This window comes from Rhipicephalus sanguineus, chromosome 7 (assembly GCF_013339695.2).
Source record: "Rhipicephalus sanguineus isolate Rsan-2018 chromosome 7, BIME_Rsan_1.4, whole genome shotgun sequence".
NCBI lineage: Eukaryota > Metazoa > Arthropoda > Arachnida > Ixodida > Ixodidae > Rhipicephalus > Rhipicephalus sanguineus.
Window position 1 is genome coordinate 3,993,379 of NC_051182.1, and position 24,758 is coordinate 4,018,136.

The 24,758-nt window shown below is 50.9% G+C and overlaps 1 protein-coding gene across 1 annotated transcript in view; it reads right to left on the reverse strand.

Moving 5' to 3' along the window:
• The window catches only part of LOC119399273 (phenoloxidase-activating factor 2), a 239,389-nt gene that overhangs the window by 168,853 nt on the left and 45,778 nt on the right, over window positions 1-24,758 (reverse strand). The window lies entirely within an intron of this gene.

Genomic DNA, 24,758 nt, shown 5'->3' on the forward strand with positions numbered 1-24,758 from the left:
ATAGCGATGCGCACGGCCTGGAATTTACAATAAATTCTCAAAGTCAGCTGAAAATCGCTCCCTCTTCTCTCGACAAATGATGTATTAGACCGCAAAATATGACGCGATTGTCGGCAGTTCCACCATTGGCTGATGTTATAATCACGATAACACCCTCATTATTACTTTCGTTGTTAATTTTGAGTTCAATAAGTAGATAATATGTATGTTTATATTCTGTTATCGCGTTCAAAACACCGAACAAACATTAATATTAGCACTTCCCGTCTCACCGACAGCTCGTCTGCTCGTAGTTGCGTGGTTCTGTTTTCTTCGCCATGCGCAGTGCCGAAAACGTGAATATTTCTGTGCTTTTGACCATCGCCGGTTGCCGTTGAGAGTGGCAGCCGTTCGAGTGTTGCCTCGTCAGCTGGGAACTGCATCGTCGGCACGTTCTCACGACCGACCGAGGCAGCCGTGCAGCATGTCTCCGATAACAATGCTGGCGTCCGGTAATGGCGGCGCTTCGGGGTCGTCTGCCAGTGCCGTCTTACGAGGCGGTGTATTGGAGTATGGGCCGAAACCGATCTCAGCTGTCATTCGTTCCAAACGAGCGCGCAGGTTTGCTTCCATGGTTGGCAAAGCGATGAAAACACTACGGCGTTCGAGGTGCACACCCAACATTACCAAACCGACGCGCAGTTTTCAAGCACGCGCGATACACAATGCGATCGGCTCCGCTCGACGAGAACGACGCAAGCCGACCGGAAGTGGCGGCACAGACCACGTGGTTGAGCCCAGACGTCAAAGAGAAAAAAATGAAGAAAAAATTTCCGCCGGCGCTCTTGGGCGGAGCCTCGCTCGTCTGCGCTTCCTCCCTCGACTCGCTGCCTAGCTCTCCGCGCGCTCGCGGCGTTGAGTTGAGGGAGAAAGCTGCGGAATGTGATCTCTATAATTTGGTAACACCACTTAGACTTGACAGATTCGAAAAATTTTTGCGGCATATGACTCGTGAAGAGTCATACGTCAATAATGAGACTATTCCAATATAACTAAGAAAGGTGTTGCAGGGCCCCTTTAACACATCGCGAGGTGGCGACCTTTGCCCACAAGCGTCGTAAAAGCGTCGGCCTCGCTCCGCATCACGCTAATACAAACCAAAAATAGCTCTGCGACGCGCGCCTGCCTCACCTGGCTGTAACCCCGCGTTCCCCGTTGTCGCGCTCGCCCCGAGAAAAATCGCGGCCGTGCTACCGGGGCGACACGACGCGCTTAGCGTTTCCCGCTACTGCGGCCGTGGGTGTTCAATCACATTTTAACATGCTATGGTACGGTGAACAAGCTCTGCGTCCAATATGCGACGCTATTCTGGCTATCACATCTCGTTCACTGATTACGCTTTCACCGTTAACTACTACAGCGGCCACAAGGGTTTGTTTAGTCATTTAACATGGACCTTAGTCGTCGGGATGGAGATGTACCACCAATCATCAAAGTGGGTGCATACACGTTAAACGGCGCCATTAGCTGCCAGACATCAATATACATTACATCAATGTACAGTAAGCATTCAGTTACTTCTGTAAGGGCACGCTTTACTTTCGTGTTATTCCGATTCCTATGACGGAGGGATCAACCGTGTTTTTTTTTTCAGTGATCGGTGCTCGTAAAATTAAGCCGCGATTACAAAACATGTTCAAAGAGGTCGCCATCTGCTGCAATACATCTCTTTATCAGATTTTCCGTGACGTTCTTGACCATGGTTTCGGGAGTGTAGTTGCAAACTTGTCTTATTTTTTCTTTTAGATTACCTGGGTTGGTGCCTGGTATACCTGACTCTTGACGTACCCTCAAAGAAAAAAACCAAGGAGGTTTAAATCTGGAGACCTTGCTGGCCAAGCAATAGGCCCGTGCCGCCCTATCCACTGCTGCGGGAAATCTTCATCCAGCCAATTGCACGCTTTGCTGCTTCTATGCGCAGGAGCTCCAGCATGCTGAAACCAGATATCTTTAATCCTAGCCAGTGGAACTTCGCACGGAAAATTTTGAAGTGGTCCATCCAAGATATCGTTGACATATCGTTCGTCTGTAAGTGTGCTGTCGAAAAAGATATGTCCGATTATAGTACCACCGTAAATGCCACACCACACATTGAAGGACCACTGATATTGGTGACGCGCCTGCCAAACCCAGTGAGGGTTCTTGTCACTCGAATAGTGAGCGTTGTGGATGTTCTCTTGAGCATTGCGCGAGAAGTTAACTTCGTTGCTCCAAAGTACCTTGTTAACGAAGCATGGGTCTTCTTCTGTCTTGATTAGGATCCAGTTTGCAAAGTCTGTGCGATTCTGGAAGTCGCGAGGATCCAAGGCTTGGTGCAGCTGCACGTGGCAGGGATGAAGTTGTCGCTTCTTTAGTATTCTCCACACCGAAGATTTCGAGACACCAGCTTCAGCACCCACACTACGGACACTTCTGCAGAAAACTTGGACAGGATATCCCTCTCCACTTCCTCGCCCAAAACTGAAGATCTGTGCCGTTTCGTGGTAAATGTCCCATTCTCTTTCAGCGTTTCATATGTACGCACAATGGTCATTGAGCTTGGCCGCGTACCTGGATGCCAGCGTTGAAACAGCTTAACTGCCTGCCTTCTGCGTCCGCGTGATGCACCTAGGGCCTGAACCATATCCGCTCGTTGCTCATTCGAGCACGGCGTGTCAGCTGCTTACACAGATTAAAACAATGTAACGTTGCTGTCCATAACACGAAGGGTTACGGGTGTCTGAGGAGCACCTGAAGAAAGAGAACTCGTCAGGAATGGTTCTTACGACGCAGACGCTTTGACGGGTGTCTTTTTGTTCAAACTGCGAAATTGCAGCAGCCGTCGAGGCCTTTCATTGTTCTGTCGCGTTTCGCCCTATCTGCTGAATCAGAATCAAACTGCTGTTTTTTCTCCTCGCAGCCGTGACCGCTTTATCACCGCGGTAGCGCTCGGCCAGCAGCGTGCATTTGCACCGTCATTCAACGAAAGACTGACGCCCAAACATCGGCCATTTTCAAAGCACCCTGTCGCTTCCCCGTGGCAGCCGCAGGCGACCTCGTTCACCGGTTGCACGCTTGAGAGCAGCACTATAGCAGTGCGGTCGCGGTCCGTCACGTGGCCTCTTTTCAAATTTCGCGGGCTCTCTTTACAACGCGGAAAAAATAACACCTTGAGACGTATCGCGCAGGAAACAATTCAGTCCGTGGTTTCTAAATGTGCTCTACAGCGCAGTGTCCATATTTTGGGTTTTCAGCCAATAATTAAAAAGTTAATAAAAAATAATTGACTAATTAGTTTAGTCGAAAATAAAAAATAGCCTGAGTATCTATTGGCTAGTGCGAGTAGTATACGTTTGGTCCAATTTGCCTCTGAAGTGCCTTTCATTTTCAAAGTCTTGGCTCAAGTTATGTGGGACAACCTGTATGCGTCCTCCGTTACCACATTAATGCACGAAGCCGGGCTAACGTTCCCATTACGTCTGAGAGAAGCGGAATCTGCAAATCAATGGTGTAATGGCCTTCGGTCACATTCGTGGGTTGCAGTGTGATCCATGTTTTTTCCTGCTTTATTTGCACGTGTTAAACTTGTGTACTGCCTATACCACAATTAAGTATTTACTTCTTGCTCTATAGGCTACAAGAAAAGAGCCTGTATTTCTGCGTAATTAGATTAACATTGTGCACTCTACTTTTCTGTTTGCATGAATACCCGTACCGCTATAGAAATGCGTGGCTTCGGGTCTTTTTTACCGCTAACGGGTCTTTGCACGCGCTAGTTCATGCTTTGCGATATCACAAGGGTTTCGAAATCGCCAAAACTTTACGAGAAGGTGTCGCTAAAATTCTACATTCACACCTTGACATATATATTTAATAGGGTGTGTCCAGATAAGACCGAACACGAGGTACCGGTCACCATTCCCGATTATGATGAAATTTACTGTAGGTCTAGGCATTACACCCAGAACAATGGTTTCGGAGTTAGTTTCGCGAAAAAAAATTTGTTCGCCTGAAAAAAAATATACAAATTTCGGCCGCAACATACGCCTTTCCGTCAATTTCGCGATTTCTGAATTTTGAGCGCACCTAGGAGAAAAACGGTGCACTTCTTCGTCACATTATTGATTCCCCTTAAAGAACAAGTGAAATACAATCTTATGAGTCTATTACTTGCCTTGCTTGTCGAAGCACGTTTGAAGAAAAAAATCACAAACTTGGCAAATCGCACAAAATACCTCTATTTCAGGAATTTATTGCTGCAAGCAAGTTAAAGTGAGGATAATAAAAATCGATACATATTAACTCTGATACTCAATAAAGTTCTTCCATCCATCCATTAACTCTGATACTTTCACTCTCCTTTAAAATAATTTGCGTGGTTTTATCGCGCTCCGTTTTACTCGATAATTGGGCTGAAACGTTAAGTGATTTACCAAAAACGCCGAACTTTGAAAATGATTTCCTCAAAAAGGACATTTTTAATTTTTTTAAAAATCCCTCTGATTGAAGTCAAGGACGTCGTCTACCATTGTGCAGAAAAAAACGTTGCATTATTTTGGTTGCTAACAGGTTATAGTGCGTCAAATGTGACCTTGCCAGCCTAGCGGCCGCGTCGTTCGTTATGTGCTGAAACTCGGATATAAGATGGTAAAAATACTTGTACGTGACATAATCACAAATCAGCAGCTCCACACCAACAAATGCGCAGCCCGGTGTGATTGTTCAGCAAGCTGTCTTGCGATCAGCCGCTTGACAAACCCGCAGCAGCGGCCGCTGGATGCTGCGGGCGCTGACATTACATGAGTGCCGCTTCGACTGCGGATGAGCGCCGCTTGAGCGCCAAACTACGCTCAGAGGACAAACGAGAGAAGGAATGCATCACTGTGAAAGTTAAAGGCCGTTAAGTGCCAACAAATGTCATAGTATGCAACGAAAACTCTGCCGGCGATTTCCCAGTGAGTGCCTCCAATAGTGCGCTCATGTGTTGCTTTCTCTCTTCGGATGGCCTAAATATAATTAGGTTCATTCTATGAGCAACATATGGCACAAAAGAAAGCCATTGACATCTAAAGAAAGCTGTCATACGTGCTTCCGATGGTCGAACAACTCAAACTGCATTTGTTCACCTCGTGCCAGAACACTTGTGTCAGCCGGCTGTGAAAAGAAGTGTGTCCAAGTCTTTTACTGCATTAAAGAACCGCTTTTACAATACTGTATTGTTGTGCGTCCGCAGATAGAATATTCAACGCAAGTCGAGCGTTTATCACGATATTATGCGGCTTCGCGCATAACAGCAGGGAAAAAAAATACATCCGTACTGTATTGAAGGCGCTCACTGGGAAATCGCCGGCAGAGTTTTCGTTGCATACTATGACATTTGTTGGCACTTAACGGCCTTTAACTTTCACAGTGATGCATTCCTTCTCTCGTTCGTCGTCTGAGCGTAGTTTGGCGCGCAAGCGGAGCTCATCCGCAGTCGAAGCGGCATTCATGTACGGTCGCTGCTGCGGGTTTGTCAAGCGGCTGATCGCAAGACAAAGTTTGCTGAACAATGACACCGGGCTGCGAATTTGTTGGTGTGGAGCTGCTGATTTGGGATTAAGTCACGTACAAGTATTTTTAGCATCTTATATGCGAGTTTCAGCCCATAACGAACGACGCGGCCGCTAGGCTGGCAAGGTCACAGTTGACGCACTATAACTTGTTAGCAACCAAAATAATGCAACGTTTTTTTCTGCACAATTGTAGATGACGTCCTTGACTTCAATCAGAGGGATTTAAAAAAAATTTTTAATGGCCTTTTTGAGAAAATCATTTTCAAAGTTCGGCAGTTTTGGTAAATCACTTACGTTTCAGCCCAATTATCGAGTAAAACGGAGCGCGATAAAATCACGCAAATTATTTTCAAAGAGAGCGAAAGTATCAAAGGTATTATGTACCGATTTTGATTATCCTCACTTTAACTTTCTTGCAGCAATAAATTCCTGAAATAGAGGTATTTTGTGCGATTTTCTAAGTTTGTGGTTTTTTTCTTCAAAAAAGCTTCGACAAGCAAGGGAAATAATTGACTCATAAGATTGTATTTCACTTGTTCTTTAATGGGAATAAATATTGTGACGAAGAAGTGCACCGTTTTTTCCCTAGGTACGCTCAAAATTCAGAAATGGCGAAATTGGCGGAAAAGCGTTTTTTGCGGCCAAAAGTTGTATATTTTTTTTCAGGCGCACAAAATTTTTTTTCGCAGAACTAACTGCGAAACCATTGTTCTGGGTGTAATGCCTAGACCTACAGTAAATTTCATCACAATCGGGAATGGTGGCCGGGACCTCGTGTTCGATCTTATCTGGACACACCCAAATTTACTTCTTAGGACGGCGCCAAATGCACTATGTGATGTGCTTCAACGACAAAATGGCGCCCAATACATTGAAATGATTTTGGCGAACGGACGGTACGATGGTTAGACCTAGCGCTATACCGACACGTGCATGCCCTCGCTTATTAGAGTGCATACAAGACTCTGAAGGCGAAATGCTTGCGTATATCGTGTAGGCATACGTACGAGCATTTGATACTGTGCCAGCACAACGGAACAAGTTGTCCTCCGAGGACGTGCATGAAGTGCGCACACATGTGAACACGGTGTGGCTAGCAGACGACGCAAGGAGCCATCTACACCACGGGGTTTCGTCCGCTCCCGCTAGGTGCCGAATTTGCTCGATGTCGCTGCCAATATGCATAGTAGATGTATCCAGTGATGGCTGAAAAAGTTTTGTTAAAATCACAGGACTAACGGTCTTGGTATTTTTTTAGCAACTTAGAGTTAATAGAATTGTAACCAGGCGATGAGTGATTGTTCAGGGAAGCAATCAGTTTCGCAACGCCGTCCGTGCAAACAATCACCGGAGGCATAACAACGCAATCGTGTCAGCGAGTAGGAGGCAGGCGGTCATCGCAGGAGGCGGAAACGTTTTTCAGAAATGGGTCATTAGGGGCTGTAGTGCACTGTTCGATTAGTATTTTAGTGCATCTTGAGTCTTCCAGAGTAATACACCGGTCTCGTGAGGGTTTGATTACGCTCCAAAACTTTTTGACGTTATTCTTTAACGTAGAAGTAAGTGCGTTAGATGGAAGGTTATATTTAGCGTATTTTAGTGCCGTTGCGTAGCTGTCGAATGCAGCTTTATAAGACAGACCAGCGTGCATGGGTAGGCGTGTGTTTCGCGGAGCGATACAGGCGTTTTTTTTTTCGGTTAGACAGGCGCTTTATATGGGCGTTCTACGACGAGACATTAGAATTGGAGGTAATGGTGCGTTATGGAGTGTACTTTTCAGTTAGTTCCTGAACTTTAGCGGTAAAGGGCGCGGTCGCGAGTGGGGCGCGCGCACTCTCTCAATATACACCGCTAGACGGCTCGTATACGTGGTGTGCTCTCACCGCTTTTGTGTTGAGAAAGCAAACAACACGAAACCCGCTTCGCTCCCTGAAGCAGCCGCATTCACTTTAAGGAGCACTTTATAGATTTACGCGAGATCAGATACAAATAGTGCCTTGCTTCGTATAACATTCCGATTTGTTGATATCGCATTGATTGCTTCGCCAATGCGGCGAAACTGTGATTTGTTTCATTCGTGCAGCTCCTTTTTTTTCATGCTGGCGCTACCAATATGACGCGAAGCTGTCAGGCTTAGATTATAAGCCGGACTTTCCTGGCAATCGAAAAGAAAGTGTCTGCCTGGGAATATGAAGACCTTTGTTAAACTTGATCAGCGAGCAGATGTCATCAGCCGCTATTTCTGGGCGGCCTTCACACCCTAAGCTGCCCTGTATTTGCCATCAGCACCCTGAAGAAATTAGAGCGTTACGCCGACAGCTATTATCCCAAGAGAGGTCATTGGGAGCATCATTGCCAACCATCAAAAAAGCATTTCGTTTACATTCAAATCGTTTACTTTCTATCTGTAAGTTAGATGCTATAGCCGATAGCTTCTTCCAGACAGATTCTTCCAAAAACGCAGCGGACAGTAGTTTGCAAAAACTCACGTAGGACAAATATATACACGACAATGCAAATTTCACATACAAAAATGTTACAGCAAAGCGTGATAAGACAAAGGGACAAGGAGCTGTGTTCGAATGTTGCACTGTGTAATACGTAATCTTGTTGACCTATCAGTTATATTCATATGACGCAAGATGCTTTCAAAGCACTCGCGCTCGCCTATTCCTACGGCATCCCAAGCATTTGCGGCATATGTGCAAAACAAAGTGTGGCGGAGAGCACGTGCCTGCATGGCCAAGGCTGGTACCACAAAAGGCAGTTTCACGCTTGTAAAATCAATTAGGAACGCACCCTGACACGTTGGAGAGGTGGCTGAAAGTGCGACAAAGATAGTCATCTTCTAGTCACTTCCGCCGCGACTACGGGAACTGCTTTTAGAAATGCCGCCGCTTTGAGAACTGAACGCACGTGAAGCATTGCAAAGCCTCTGTTCCAAGGCGGTATCCGCGCGGGGGGTCGCGAAGTAATGGCCTGCCACCCGAAAAAAAAATTAGGCGTGCTGCACTGGCCTTGAGAGACAGCTACTTTCGTCGGCAGAGGCCGACAACAATGCCTTCGCGATTCTGCCATCTGCGGCGTCGCGCGTTTTACCACATGGACCATTCTGTGCTTGAGGGGAAACCATCGCCGCCCTATCTGTCGGCGACCGGCGGCGCGCGTTTGCTTGTCTTGGCACAAAAAGAACGTCATTGCCCTGTTGGAAACACACCTCAACTCATTTCCGACAAAAAAAAAATATGTAATGAGATACCCGTGTCCTGCATAGTATCGCGACAAAACGATACATCGTAAAAGTATTTCACTACTGAGATACAAATACATTTTTCAAATGTATCACGATACAGAAATACAGATACCCAAAAGTATCTGAAATACTATCGCGATACTCTTCTATCGCGATACTGCCCAGCCCTGCACCCAATCTACTTTAGTTTGTAGGCGTATGCTATAGGAGCGAAGGAAAGAGACGGCTGAACCAGAATCGACGCCAGCATAGAACCCGAGTCGTGGCTTCACGTGCCACAGCGAATCGCCGTCCTTATTTTCTTCTCTTGCGGTCGCACACTCTCCCATTTGCGCGCCGGCCAAACGAGGGCGGTAAAGGGCCCCCCGTATAGACTGGACGTCGAAATGTTACTGAATGCCATTTGTGGTGGCCCAAAAGGAGGTCCGGCGTAGATGCAAGGCTTTCTATGGCAGTCTCCAGGTACGCCGGCTTAAGTCGGTCCAAGCTCATTGTCTCTGCGCGGCCGTTTTGTAGGAGAGTGGTAGTTTTCTGGGTGCGGTTAAGGGCGCGGAATGGCCCGTCGTAGGATGGGGTTAAACGCGGTAGGACTGCGTTGGCGCACGAAAACGTGTGTTGAAGTGGCCATGTCAGGGTGGACGAATATTGTTTTGTGATGGGAAGATTAGGGTGGAGTGGGCTGGAGGTCTTGAACGCAGTCCAGGAGGCGTTGCAGGAATTGTTGCGGCTGGGCTGGTAACTGCGATGATGTAAAGAAGCCTCCAGGGAGTCACAGCGAACGGTCATACACCAGCTCCGCTGCTGAGCACTGTAGGTCTGCCCTGATGACAGCCCGTAAACCCAGGAACACTAGAGGCAAGGCACCAACCCAGGTGGTACTATTGAGGCGAGTAGTCAGGGCGGTCTTCAGTTATCGGTGAAGGCGTTCCACGATGCCGTTGGCACAGGGATGATAGGCAGTGGTACGGCACTGTCTCGCTCCAAGGATGCGATTAAGGCAAGCAACCAGATTGGATTCGAATTGACGTCCACGGTCTTTTGTCACGGTGCAAGGACAGCCAAAACGAGGTAACCGCGTAGAAATTGAAGCGCGGACAACCGTACAACCGTCTCAGCGGTGATATCACGACGGCCGGGTGGAAGTAAAGCTTGTGTAGGCGTTTTGGTATGACGGGACACCTTTGTCATTTGGCAAGGCAGGCACGTGCATGTTCACGCACGCACATCAGCACATTCCGGGCCAGACGTAGCTTTGGGTGAGAAGGCGCTGGGTAGCCCCAATGCGTGGGTGTCAGATATCATGTAGAGAGTACAAAACGGTGCGCCTTTGTGAAGCCGGAACAACAGGACGGGGAAGGTCAGCCGAGACATCCCACCACAGGGGCTCAAATGATAATGGATGGGGCACAAGGCGTAGTCGCAGAGAGCGGGTGTTCTCCCGAAAAGCGGCAAGGTAGCTATCATTCTGCTGTGTAGTTGAGATTGAGGGCCAGTCGATGGTTGGATATGGCGAGTCAAACGCGGCTATACGAGAAAGGGCATTCGCGGCGTTGTTGCCCAATGTCAGTTGTGAATTCCGAGATATAAGCAAGGTAGTGAAGTTCATGGGGCACGTACTTAGACGATTTCTGCTGAAAACATACGCCATTGGCTTGTGATCAGTCAGCACGTAAAACGAACATCCTTCCAGGAAATGCCTAAAGTGCTGTATCGCAGTGTAGATGGCTAGTAGCTCCCAGCCGAAAATACTGTACGGGTCTCAGCAGGAAGTAGTTTCCTAGAGTAACAAGACAACGGTCTCCACTCGGAGGTAATGCACTGCTGTAAGACGGCGCCGACGGCTACGCTGGATGCGTCCACCATCAACCGGGTAGGAGCGTTACTGCGGGGATGAAGAAGAAGCACGGCGTTTGCGACGGATTCCTTGGCAGCAGTATAACGGCATGGGCTTCTGATGACCAAGAAACGGCAGAAGACGGGCCGGCGGTTGACCTAAGGAGGTCGGTGAGAGGTCGAAGCAGTTGTGCATAGTGCGGTACGAAACGCTTGGAAAAAATTACAAGCCCCAGGAACTGGCTAACTGGGGCAGTGTTCTACGCTGAGTATAAACTTGGATTGTCTTAACGTGGGACTGGAGAAGGCATATACTTTCGGATGATATGTGATGGGCCAAAAACTCGACCTTGAATGCGCCGAATATACATTTGGAGGCGTTCCCAACGAGGCCGTACTGCTATAGACGTTGAAACAGAGCCCGTAGGGGTTGCTCATGATCTTCAGGCGTCTGGCTGGCGACGAGGACATCGTCAAAGTACGCAAACACAGCAAGGAGGCCCCGTGTGACCTCAGAGATGAACCGCTAGAAGGTTTGAGCCGACTTGCGGATCCCAAAAGGTATCCGCACGTACTCAAACAATCCAAAGGGCGTTGTGATGGCAGTCTTAGCTGTGTCGGCGGCCTGGATGGGAATTTCGTGGTGCGCCTTAACGAGGTCAACTTTGCTGAAAATGGTGCAGTAGTCGATGCGCGATGTAAACTCCTGGATTTGAGCCGGGGATCGCTGTCGTGGACGGTTTTGGCATTAAAATCTCGATAGTCTCCACAAGGACGCCAGTCACCGGTATCACGCTTTGGTACTAGATGCAGCGGAGAAGCCCACGCGCTTGACGACGGGCGCATAATGCCGAGCTGCAGCATGTGGTCAAACTCCCGTTTGGCGATACCCATTTGGACCCCAAACAAGCAGCGTGGTCGAGCGGCTGCTGTTGGATTACGAGTAACGATGTGGTGCGTTACGATATGCTTGGGCGGCTGAGTAAGTTTGCACGCTTTTGTTAGCTCCGGAAAGCTGGCCAAGATTTTTAGAACGGAGAGGAAGGTATCAACATGGGAATTCCCGTAGGAGCAAGGTGGGACAGGACTCCAGAGATGGAAAGACGCGTATGACCGTCTATGAGGCGGCGACGCCGCAAGGTGACGTTCAAATCGTTGTATGAGAACAAGTTCTAGCCGATGATCGGTTGAACAACGATTGCGATGGCAAAAACCCACCAGAAAATGCGGCGAAGGCCGAAGTCGAGGGTGAGATATCGGAGTCCGTACGTCGCTATAGACGAGGCGCTAGCAGCACTCATATGACTGCCCAGGTGACTTGTAACGATCGGCATTAGTCGGGGGCACAACGCTAATTTCTGCACCCGTATCTATATGAATCTAGCGCCGGATAACTGGTCCGTAATTATGAAAAGGCGGCTGGGAAGAGAAGCGAGACCGACGCCACCGTCAGTGATCACGGGGGGTGCGTTTCCCGGCTATGAACAGGGAGGTGTGCACTTCGTGACTCGGTGCCAGAAACGCCTGTGGTACCAGCAGAAAGGTGAAGGGCTTGGACTCTGACCTTGTCGTGAGCGTGGAAGGGCGCGATGACTGGAAGGAGGCAAACGGGTCTTCTGGAGGGGGCTCTGGAGTGCGGCAACTGAGGCGGCGAGCTCGTCCATGCGCGCCTCAAGTCGCGAAATTGCTGTGTATGCAGGCAGTAAGACAGCCGTGACGGATGGGGAGTTGCTTCATGAACATCATCGGTGAGCTCCGCCACGCGATCGACGTTGACATCGCCGGCCGCCGCGAAGACGAGGCGTATGGGCTGGGACAGGCGTTGGAAGAAGAGCTCGCGAAGCAACGCTGAGCTGGCAGAGACGTCGCGCTCACCTAGAAGCTGTCGCATTCGGCGCATCTACCCATGAACTATGCACCACCAACTAGCCTGCCAGCAAATGTTATTGAAGTTCGCATTCGGCGCAGCAGTTGCGAGGGGCGCCCGTGGCCAAGGTCTCCCTCTGAAAGGATGCGGGCGCGTTCCGACGGCATGAATCCATCCAGCACCTTGGTCTTAAGCTGCTCATATGGCTAGTGGCCGAGGGGTTGGAGAGGACGTCCGATAGTTCGCCGGCGACATCAGGAGTAAGGACTGAGGCGACATGGTAGTAGCGCTTCGTTTCCGAGACAATGCGGCACAGCGAGAATTGCGCCTCAATCTGGTGAAACCAACCTTGTGGGTTCTGGGCCCAGAATGATGGTAGACGCAGTTGCACCATCGAGACGTCCTGCAGACGAGAGGCTTGTTCAGTGGAGGGTGCATTCGAATCAGAAATTGTCTTTGTTCTAGGTCACCACTTGTAGACTTATTCTAGAGGAGCGAAGGAAAGAAACGGCTCGACCAGAATCGACGCCAGCATTGATCCCGAGCCGTGGCTTCACGTGCCACAGCCAAGTGCCGTCTTTAATTTCCTCTCTTGCGGTCGCGCGCTCTCCCGTTTGCGTGCCACCCAAAAGTGGGCGCTACAAGTTCAATGAAGTGTGTTTCTTGATTTGTGTGGTAAAATTTAGCGCAGGTGCTGGGTAGGATGCCAAGACGTTCTCGAGTGAGGGAACGCAGTTCAGGACCACAGCGACTAGGACCCAACGAGTTCACCCCCATTCATCAGCGCTGCAGTTGACGGCTACGTGGTGAAGCCGCGGAGCTGTCACTTTGGACTGGTTCTCGTAGCACCTCAGTGACTGGTTCTCGTAGCACCTCGTAGCACCTCAGTCGCAGCACCTCAGTGACATGAGAGCTCAGCTGACGCCAGCTAACATTGTAGTAATTCATCCAATGGTGCCGGAGCATTTCCACGGTGACACCTTCGAGGACGCAGAGGACTGGTTTGCGCAAACGCTAACGGATATGGGGCAGATCATAAATTTCAAAGCGCTTAATTCGCGTTGAAAGATAGCGCATGGACGTGGTACTTACTGTAATGAGATTACTTTTGACGGCAGCGGCTTACCGCTTTCCCGACCGCAGAGAGAAAGCCGAAGCTGCCTTGCCAACAAGAGCCAGGGCAACAACGAAAGCGTCACTATATATGTGGAAGACATGTCTGGCCTATTCCGCCGAGCAGATCCAAACATGCGCAAGGACAAGACGCTATGTCATTTGATGTGAGGCCTAAAACAGGCGCTCTTTGCCGAACGGGTTCAGAGCCCACCACAAACAGTTGCTGAGTTTCTTTCGAATGCGACTACAATGAAAAGAAGGCTACAACAGCGAGCAGGAATGTACAACCGAGACATGAACGTCACTTCGCTAGACTCATTGGCAGCAGCCTTTGGAAAGAGCATGGATGTATTACGGCAGCTCGTATGGTCTGCACTACGAGGGCAGCTTCAAAAGCAGCAGCTTGACCAAGACTCTGGAAGAGCGATGCCCGGCGTACTCCCGACAAAGTACCCCTTTGTTATCAATGTGGGAAGGCTGGCCACGTCTGCCAATATCGCCAGGCAGGACTTCGCGGTTTTCGTGGAAACGCACCTCGACCACAAAATGGTGAGCGCCCCTTCGAAACCGAAGAATACCTGTTGAGTCATCATAGCTGACGTTGCTTTCAGCAACATCACCTTCTAGTAACGACGACGACGAGGTATCCGTCGCCGAGTTCCCGCCCTTCAGCAAGCCCTCCAGGACGTCGTTGACCAAGACACCGTCGGGAAAACTAGAATTAGCGACCTGTGAAGGCAAGGACTCTTTCGACGCTGAAACAGAGAAACCTCCATTGGTGACTCCGAACGCCGACGATAGAATCTGTATCGATGCTGTGAGAGTGATACTGCTTCCAATTTACGTGTGCTTGTTGATGGCTAAGAAGCCATTACGCTGGTTCGTACAGGTGCAGATTATCCAGTCATAAGTAGCGAGCTTTCCAAAACACGGTAGTCCTGATTCCTTGGAAGTTTACGAAGCTTTCGTCATTAAAAAAGAAGCTGCCGCGTGTGTCAGCTGTCCCTCCTTGGCTCTCTCTGACAAGGAACTTGGCTATCTGGAAAGAAACTGATAACCCATCTTTGTTGCTGAATTTTTCAGTTTTAACAGGACCTTTGCGCGCATCACCTGAAGGTTATGTGTAATAAAGTTTAATTGAAGTCTAGCGTTGTCCTGTATTCCTTCTTCTCGTCCACGTCTTTTTCGCTAGTAAAGATCTCATATTATTCACGATACCAACTAGCCCAACTTTCCGCCTTAAATGGTTACTTCGGAATATAAATTCATTGATGTGCAGGTTCCTGCATTTTTAATGCTGAAATAATTTTTATTTCGCCCTAAATTGCTCATAAATTAAGTAAACTGAGTACTGCTGATAGTAGGCTATCGCAAAAGCTTTTTAACACGAAAGTGTTTTATGCCGGGGTCCACCACGGCTCCGCTGACGTATTTCCGTCACGGATATGACGTTGTAAAATATAAAGACTAACAGTGGGCAAAGAAAAAAACTAGAAGGAAAAGTGCCGTCACCGGGAATCGAACTCACGACCGCTCGTTTCGCAGCGCGCAGCGCGAAACGATTCGGCCACGAACGGCACGTTGTTCGCAATGCTAACGGCAAGCTATTTATATACACCATTTGCGGGTGGCTGTACTCAGAGATCTGTGTTAGTGTGTTTTCGTTATCGCTAACGAGATGGCGCAACGGGCTCGAAGAGCGTAGAGTTACTGTATATGCTACCTTTAGGTAGCAGAGTGGCGCATCTGTTTTCCAACGCCGCTAGCAACCATGCATTGCGGAGAAGCTGACGCTCGGGCCAATTTTTGTATTTCTCGACGCCGCCGCTGCAGCTCACTCAACACTAGTTATCGACAGCCAATGTTTATCGCTGGCCTTCGACACGCCAGACATGTTTATCGGCGACGCGGTAGGCATGCCGCCTGCAAAAATGGAGTGCGACTTCACCGCATAGCTGTGGTTGCTAGCCGGACCTATGCGCTACTCTGCTACCTAAAGGTAACATATACAGTGACTCTAGAAGAGCGTAGAAGAGCGCGCTTGAAAGGTCGTCGCTGTTGCGACGAGCGCCCGCGTCTACAGGGCGTGGTCGCCTGTACTCAGAGATCTGTGTTACACTGTTTTCGTTATCACTGGCGAGATGGCGCGACGGGCTCGAAGTGCGTAGAAGAACGCTCTCGAAAGGTCGTCGCCGCTGCGACGAGCGACCGCGTCTACAGGGCGTGGTCGCTTGTGCGGGCCCTTACCTCGTTATCGCGGTGGTTTGTACGTCTCGCGTTGAGAGCACGAAGGTCACTTGGCCCACTGCAGCGGCTGCTTTTGCGAAAGGAGCGCGGTGCTCACGCAGAAATAAGTTACAAATGTGACAGTTAGTTTGCTCTTGTGGGATGCCGTGTCGATAGAAGGACGCATCCCAACATAAACGTAACAACTGTTTATTAGTGAAGCAGCAGCGGGGTGAGCATACCGACGCTGCGCTCAGTCGGGTAGCGAAGGAAGGAAGCGACACTTCCGAGCTTGGCAGCTTGGTTTTATAGCTACCGTCGGTGACGTAACCCTCCGGTGACGCTGCGGTGGCGCTGTCCCTTATCAGAGGCGTGGTGTAGCATGCAGCCGTGTCACGCCGGGCTAGATAGTGACGAGGCGGAGGCTGCGCCAGTTTGTGCGCAGTGTGTTGCCACATCACCCCCCCCCCGCGGAGTGCAGAGCCCTCAGGGTCTGTAGAAATCTGGGAGGCGTACCAGACGTCCAGAGCGTGTCGTGACCGGAGCGGGCTGCGACGTCGGCGGCTGTGGATAGACGCCTGTGGGTGGAGTGGCGCTGCCCGGATCGTTCGCAGCGATGTATGCGGGCTTGAGCCGGTCAATCGAGACGCGGACGTCGTTCCCGTTCAGGCGCAGAGTGAAGTTTTTGTCGTCGCGATGGACGACCAGGTAGGGTCCACTGTAGGGTGGCTGGAAAGGCCTGCGGACGGTGTCGTCGCGGAGGAAAGCGTGCGTGCACGATGCTAGCTCCTTGAAGACGAAAGGTGTAGGCTTGCAGTGGTGGGCTGCAGGTGACGGGCGTAAGGCGGCGATGGTGCGTCGGAGCCGGGCGACGAAGTCGGTGGGATCTGACGTCGTAGTGCTGGATGGCAGTGCAGCGAGAAATTCCCCTGGGAGACGGAGTGGTTCCCCGTAGACGAGTTCTGCTGGTGTAGCCTGGATGTCCGGTTTGAAGGTGGCGCGAATGCCGAGGATGACGGCTGGGATGGCCTCGAGCCAGGTTGAGTCCGGGTGGCACATAATGGCTGCTTTGAATTGTCGGTGGAACCGCTCGATCATTCCGTTGGCGCAGGGGTGGTAACTGGTGGTCCTCAAGCGTTCGAAACCGATGGTCAGCCCGAGGAGCCTGAAAAGGTGCGACTCGAACTGTCGTCCTTGGTCAGTGGTTACGCGGCGGGGGGAGCCGAAACGGGCAATCCAGCCGGTGAAGAAGGCCGAGGCGACGTCTTCCGCGGTGATTCCCTCGAGGGGCCATGCCTCGGGCCATCGAGTGTACCGATCGATGGCGGTGAGGCAGTAGCGATAGGGTCCAGCCGGAGAAAAGGGTCCTATGATGTCGAGGTGGACGTGCTCAAACCGACCAGAGGGCCGAGGAAATGTTCCGAGTGGTGACGTGACGTGCCTGGTTACTTTAGCGCGTTGGCATTGAATGCAGGAGCGCGCCCAGGTGCGACAATCCCGCTGCATAGAGGGCCAGACGTAGCGGTCAGCCACGAGGCGTGTCGAGGCGCGTATGCCGGGATGGCTGAGGTTGTGGAGCTGGTTGAAAAGAGCACGGCGATGAGACAGGGGCACATAGGGCCTGCTTCGTCCTGTCGACATGTCGCAACAGATTGTGGTTGTCGACCCTGGGATGGGGACTTGTTGCATCTGAAGTGAGGACCTGCCCTTGAGAAGTTGCTGCAGTTCGGCGTCTGTAGTCTGAGCCTCGGCGAGGACGTCCGCTGTTATCTGCACAGAGCTGATGGCTGCTACACGTGAAAGAGCGTCGGCGACCACGTTGTCTTTCCCGCTGACATGTTGGATGTCGGTGGTGAACTGTGAAATGAACGAGAGTTGGTTCTGCTGTACAGGCGGGAGTTTGTCGCAACGTTCAGAGAAGGCGTAGGTAAGAGGCTTGTGGTCGGTATAGATGGTGCAGTTCTGCGCTTCGAGGATATGGCGAAAGTGTTGCACTGCTTCGTATATCGCCAGAAGTTCTCTGTAGTAGGCTGGCGAACTTGTCGGGGCGGTGGTCGTGGTTTCGTCAGTGGAGCTGGCGGTTGAAGGGGTCGTTTTCCGAGCTTCGAGCTTCTTGGAGAAGAACGCCAAGGGATGCCAGGTGTTGTCCACACGTTGCATGAGGGCGGCGCCGATGGCGAAGCTAGATGCGTCCGTGAAGAGTCCCAAGGGAGCGTCTGGCACGGGATGGGTGAGAAGCGTGGCGGTGCAGAGGGCGGCTTTGCAATCTTCGAAAGCTTTCGCTAACGTCGGTGTCCACGTGACGGGTTGGTTCCCTCGTAGGCCAGCCAAAGCATCATGGAGGGAAGCCTGGTCGTCGGCTGCATGTGGCAAGAAACGCCTGTAGAAGTTCAGCATGCCAAGGAAACGGCGAAGGTCTTTAGCGGTGGTGGGTTGAGGGTAACTTTGCAGGTCCGAGATGCGTTGGGGCAAGGGCCGAGTTCCCTCAGATGAAACTTCGTGGCCGAGGAAGCGGACGACGGAAGCGCCTAGCGTGCTTTTTGGGATATTGACGAGTAGACCGTGGTCATCGAGGCGTTGCAACAGCAGACGAAGGTGCCTGTGGTGTTCTTCGGCGTCGCGGGAAAATACCAGTATGTCGTCAAGGTACACGAAGCAGAAGTCGAGGCCGCGGACGACTTCGTCGAAGCGCTGAAAGGTTTGTCCAGCGTTCCTCAGGCCGAAGATCATGAAGGGAAACTCGAACAAGCCAAAAGGAGTGATGATTGCCGTTTTCGGGACGTCATCCGGATTGACGGGTATCTGTGTGTACGCCTTCACCAAGTCTAGCACGGAGAACACGTGGCAGCCATAAATGCGATGGGCGAAGTCCTGTATGTGGTGGACGGGGTACCTGTCCGGGATGGTGCGCGCGTTGAGGGCACGGTAGTCCCCACAGGGCCGCCAGCCTTCGGTCTTCTTCGGAACAAGGTGGAGTGGCGAGGCCCATGGACTGTCGGAGCGGCGGGCTATTCCTTCGCGGAGCATGGCCTCGAACTCTGCTTTGGCTAGGCGCATGCGGTCCGGGGCAAGGCGACGGGCGCGGCAGAAAACCGGAGGGCCTGATGTGGTGCGGATGTAGTGCACGGTGGTGTGCTGCACTTTGCGTGGCAGTCCGCTGGGGCGCGTCAATCCGGGAAATTCGGCGAGGATGGCGTGGTACGGCGAATGATTGTCAACACTGAGTACCTTGATGCTTGGCTGTTGGGCGGTCGTTCGCTGGCCTGGTGTGGAATGTCCCGTTGTCGCGTCGATGAGGAGGTCGTTGCGGCAGTCTGGAAGGAGGTTGTAGTGGGCCAGAAAGTCTGAGCCGATGATTGGCTCGGCGACGTCGGCGATGACAAAATTCCAGCAAAGGTCACGGCGTAAGTTTCTGAGCTGGATGTGCAGGCGGAGCGAGCCGTACGTCTTGATTGTGGAGCGGTTTGCCGCACTGAGCTCGAAAGACGTAGGCGGACGAGGACCTTGAAGATGGGATCGCGGGTAGCAGCAAATGTCAGAGCCGCTGTCGACAAGGAACCGCTGCTTCGTGATTTGGTCGGTGACGAAGATGCGACGGCCTCCGGGTTGGCAGCTTGCGGCCGTCTCTACGAGCTGCCGTTGGCGTTTTCCGCATGCCCAGCGCAACACGGTGGTCGACATTGCCGGGCTCTGTCCCCGAAACGTTGGTGGTAGTAACACGGGCCATTATCGGGTTGCCGCGACGAAGTGATGTTAAGGTCGCGGCTTTGCGAGTGGCGGCGCTGGTGCATCGGAAGACGTTCACCCAGGCGTTGTTGAATGGAGGTGAGCTGTCGATCGATGTCGTCGATACGGCGTGCAAGCTCCGCGGTGTTCAGCGATGCGGGGACAGCCTGGGTGGTGGGCGACAGCTGCGGCAAGGAGACCTCGACGACGCGATCAGCGATCTCCGCAAGTTCGTCGAGGGGTAGCCTAACCTGAGCCTGCAGAATTGCCTGGACGTACGGCGGGAGTCGTTGGAGCCAAAGCGCTCGCAGGAAGGAATCCTGGACTTGCAGGTTGCCCGCGAGCGCACGCACGTGGCGCAGGAGCTGCGAAGGTTTGCGCTCGGCAAGCTCTGCGGACTGAAGTTGTCGCACCTTCTGTTCTTCCGAGAGCGACAGGCGGCGGATGAGTGTGGTCTTCAGATGTTCGTAGAGGCTGGCCGTTGGTGGGTTGGCCAGTATATCCCGGACCTCGCTGGCATAACGCGCGTCCAGGTGGGCGACGACGTAATTGTAGCGGGTCCGGTCTTGCGTGATGCCCGCCAGGGAGAACTGGGCCTCGACCTGGGCGAACCAGACCTCGGGCGAGTCCGCCCAAAACGGTGGAAGCTTGACAGCGACACGCCAAGTGTCGTATGAGGCAGCGTGCGGGGTGCTTCTGCAGGGGCTCTGACATCCTCAGCGGCGCCGGCAGGTACGGCCAGGGGTGCGGAGACGTTGCCGGGATGTTGCTGCTGCAGGGCCTGCAGTTGATGTTGAAGTTCTTGAACGTGTTGGCGAAGAGCGGCAAGCGCTTCCAGGTCGGCCATGGCGGTGCGGTGCGTTCGTTTTCCGGGTCACCAGATGTGGGATGCCGTGTCGATAGAAGGACGCATCCCAACATAAACGTAACAACTGTTTATTAGTGAAGCAGCAGCGGGGTGAGCATACCGACGCTGCGCTCAGTCGGGTAGCGAAGGAAGGAAGGGACACTTCCGAGCTTGGCAGCTTGGTTTTATAGCCACCGTCGGTGACGTAACCCTCCGGTGACGCTGCGGTGGCGCTGTCCCTTATCAGAGGCGTGGTGTAGCATGCAGCCGTGTCACGCCGGGCTAGATAGTGACGAAGCGGAGGCTGCGCCAGTTTGTGCGCAGTGTGTTGCCACACTCTCATCCTGTTTATGTTCGTTCCGTGCGTCCTTTCTGCTTGAGCAGCGCGTTGCAAGTTTCGAGCTGCTTGCCGTTCTTCGCATGACATTACAATTTGTTGCTGTAGCATTCATTCCATCGCCCTTGGGGCGAAAGACTGCGCAACAAACGCTCAACTACGTCTGTGAAGACACGTTTCACTTTCGTGTTAAACCGATTCCTATGACAGAGGGATCATCCATGTTTTTTTGGCAATATCGCCGGCTAGCAACAGCATAATTATTCAGAGCACTATTGATAATATGTCGGTAGTAATACTACCGTCGGTACTGTCGGTTGTATTGTCGCTAATACTATAGATAGTTTATCGGTAGTAGTACTATCGATAGTTTCTTCAATATATCGATAGTTCGAAAAAACTATCATTACTATCGTGAGCCGATTTGCCGATAGTTTTGCACCACTAGTCGTAAAGGTATAAGGTTTAGTTGCGGATTGTGGACCTAATATTGCGTGGTGCATGTAATTAATGATAGGACGAACTGCCGGTGAGGGAGATTATAAGGTGTTGTCTTGACCACAAGCCAGTTACTAGAACAATTATCGGAGCGAAGCGTGAAATTTCCGTAGGAATATAGGATGCTACCTGATGCTACAAATAGGCGACCCAAAGTATTGCGAACAAGCCCCTAACGTTGTTCTTCGTTTTGAGAGTTGCACAGACATTGATTCACCCGCTACGCAAGCATACACAGTAAATAAGTTGGAGTCGGGAAAAAAACAGATGTTTATGTGCTGCACAGCGATACACAAAATGATATAAACAACGACGAAGGAAAAAACAGCTAGCACACGTATATTTGGAACGATAACTGGATACGGCACAATGCAAGTAGCGAGAATTTAACAATAGAAATGAAAATGAGGAGAGCGCGCGTCGCAATTTACTAACAGCTCAAACGCATATGCTTTACAGTCGCTAACTATTAGAAAACTTCAAAAGTAAACGAAGGCTGACATACGGACCACCGGGACACGTTGATAAGTTCCAACAGACAAGAAGCCGAGTAGTCCCGCAGAGGGTTTTCTTGCGTCTGATTGGATTGCACAGTTTTTCTCGGGGGTCTAGTTTTGCAATATTGGCCTGGTTTGCCGCCATCCCGCCGATATCGGCTGAGTCAACGGCTTTCAACGGCAAATATTGGGCCGGTTTTGCCATCCTTCAGACATTGTAGAGCTCAGCCACAGCCTTTTTTCGGGAATATTCAGCCCTTTTTGTCGCCCGCGTGCGTTCGGCCTCATAATTGATCCGATCGTGATCAGCATTACCAAAATTCCTCTAATTTATTCTATGTATCAATCAGACGTAGAGCGTCCTATGTACGCGCTTTATTGCCGGAACATCACACGTGGGCGCTTCTGAATACTTTTGTTAATGCGCTTTTTTTTTCTTAAACACGGGATACACTTGCAGTGCAATGAAGCATTAGGCGCTTCAATGTTTATCGCCAGAGCTGCAGAAAGCCGCCGCATGGTTTGGTGTACTAGACGAAATAAGAAAGTGCATGTATTCTATCGTGCTAATGCCGCACGTACGATTCGGGGAGGAAGTATAGCCGACAGAATAGCTTGCATTCTCTTGTTAGTCTCTGCTGTGAAACTGACTAACAGTTATCACTAGCACAGTCACTTTTCTACCCACAAAGCCCCGCCACAGTGGTCTAGTGGTTATGGGGCTCGACTGCTGACCCGAAGGTCGCGAGATCAAATTCCGGCCACGGCGGCTGCAATTTCGATGGAGGCGAAAGTATTTGAGGCCCGTGCACTTAGATATAGGAGCACGTTAAGGCCAACTCCGGCGATTTTTCGAGTTCAATGGATCTCAATAAAATTCACTGGGTACGTTCCTTTTCATGTTCTCGTTATTTCTGCCAAATTACAAGCTGCAAACATACGCAGATTCATTACACATGAATTTTATTGATTGCGCCGACTCTCCCCACCTCGCTTCCCAGAATTATTGGCAACATTGTCTGCGTGACGCCATTTTTGTTAAAGCGGGAGTGATGGAACCGAGGGGCCACTAGAGCGCCTGCTATCTTTAAGAGACAGTAGGATTGGGCGTGTTGGTACAATGTGATAAAGAGTGCTTAACAGCGCAAACGACAGCAGGGGATAGAAGAGAGGAGACAGAGCGCTGAACTGCCAGCAATTTATTTCTTGCGAAAGTATTCGCTTTCATACAGTAACCAGTTCCACCAGTCATGCACGAAACATGTGCTATCCGCAAGGCAACAATCGCGTGTGTTTGGCGAGCGCTTCGTTGGCTGGGCGTGTGAATTTCAGTTCCTTGGGACAATATCTTTTTCACCGCGAGGAACGAAATAAAAGAAAAGCTTTTTTCCGTCCTCCGAGCGGTGAGGCAAGCGAAGGCATAGAAACCCTACATACTAACACGTCACGCTCCAAACATTAAATACAAACGGAGAATTCCTGCGTACACTCTAGGTACATAAACGCTTCTAGTTTGCAACACTAATGCGACCGAGGCACGTGAAATACTCCCTACTTGTTAAAATCACCCAACTCTACGCGTGAAAACACTGCAGTGATCCGTACCCATCGCCGGCACAGCGCTGCCGCCGCCGGGCCATTTGGGCGGGGCGCGAAGGCGAAAAGGTCACGTGTCGCCAACCGGCCTATCGCAGAGCGCGGCGGCTCGATCAAGACCTTTCGCTACTTTTGAAAGATACAGGGACTTTAGAAGAGCGTAGCAGAGCGCGCTTGAAAAGTCGTCGCCCTTGCGACGAGCGCCCGCGTCTACAGGGCGTGGTCGCTCATGCGTGCGCTTACCTCGTGATCGCGGTAGTTTGTACGTCTCGCGTTGAGAGCACGAAGGTCACTTGGCTCACTGCAGCGGCCGCTTTTGCGAAAGGAGCGCGGTGCTCACGCAGGAATAAGTTACAAATGTGACAGTTTGCTCTCACCCTGTGTATGTTCCTTCCGTGCGTCCTTTCTGCTTGTGCAGCGCGTTGCAAGTTTCGAGCTGCTTGCCGTTCTTCGCGTGACATTACAATTTGTTGCTGTAGCATTCACTCTTTGCCCCGCCACGGTGGTCTAGTGGTTATGGCGCTCTACTGCTGACCCGAAGGTCGCGGGATCGAATCCCGGCCGCGGCAGCTGCATTTTCGATGGAGGCGAAAATGTCTGAGGCCCGTGTACTTAGATTTAGGTGCACGATAAAGAACCCCAGGTGGTCGAAATTTCCGGAGCCCTCCACTACGGCGTCTCTCATACTCATATCGTGATTTTGGGACGTTAAACCCCAGATATTATTATAGCATTCACTCTTTCGCCCTTTGGGCGAAAGAATGCGCAACAAACGCTCAACTACGTCTGTGAAGACACGTTTCACTTTCGTGTTATACCGATTCCTATGACAGAGGGATCAGCCATTTTTTTAACATTGCGCAGGAACGAGTTTTATTGAACTTTTGAAACTTATGCGTTGATGTACAATTTCACGAACCGTAAAAGGCAACGAACGGCTGCTAAACTTGGAAGGCAGACGACAAAGCCAGCGTTCTATGCGACTGCTCGTCGTCTGTTTCTTTCTTTCGTTGTTTGTTTATGCCGTAAAGGTGAGTGGACTTTTATTTTAGAATATAACAAGCGCGATTGAGATACTCTTGTAACAGTTTTCTTTTAGAGAAGCTCTATATGCGCAGTCGTAGCCGCTTTTTAGCCAAAGTCTTGCTGAACACCAGCCAACGCAAGCCTCGCAGGCACGTATACCGTCATTCCCATCGCGGCAACGGCGCCACTTAGGAAATTCGCATAAACGGTGGCGCCAGATTTTCCTCTAGGTATTATTGTGAGAAACTCTATGCTAGAAGGCTTAGCTGCAAGTAAAGTTGTGAAGTGTCCACTACATCGTAATTCATCACTTTGCGCATTGGCGAAGTACCCATTGCGTGTCCGTAAGGCATTACGTGCACT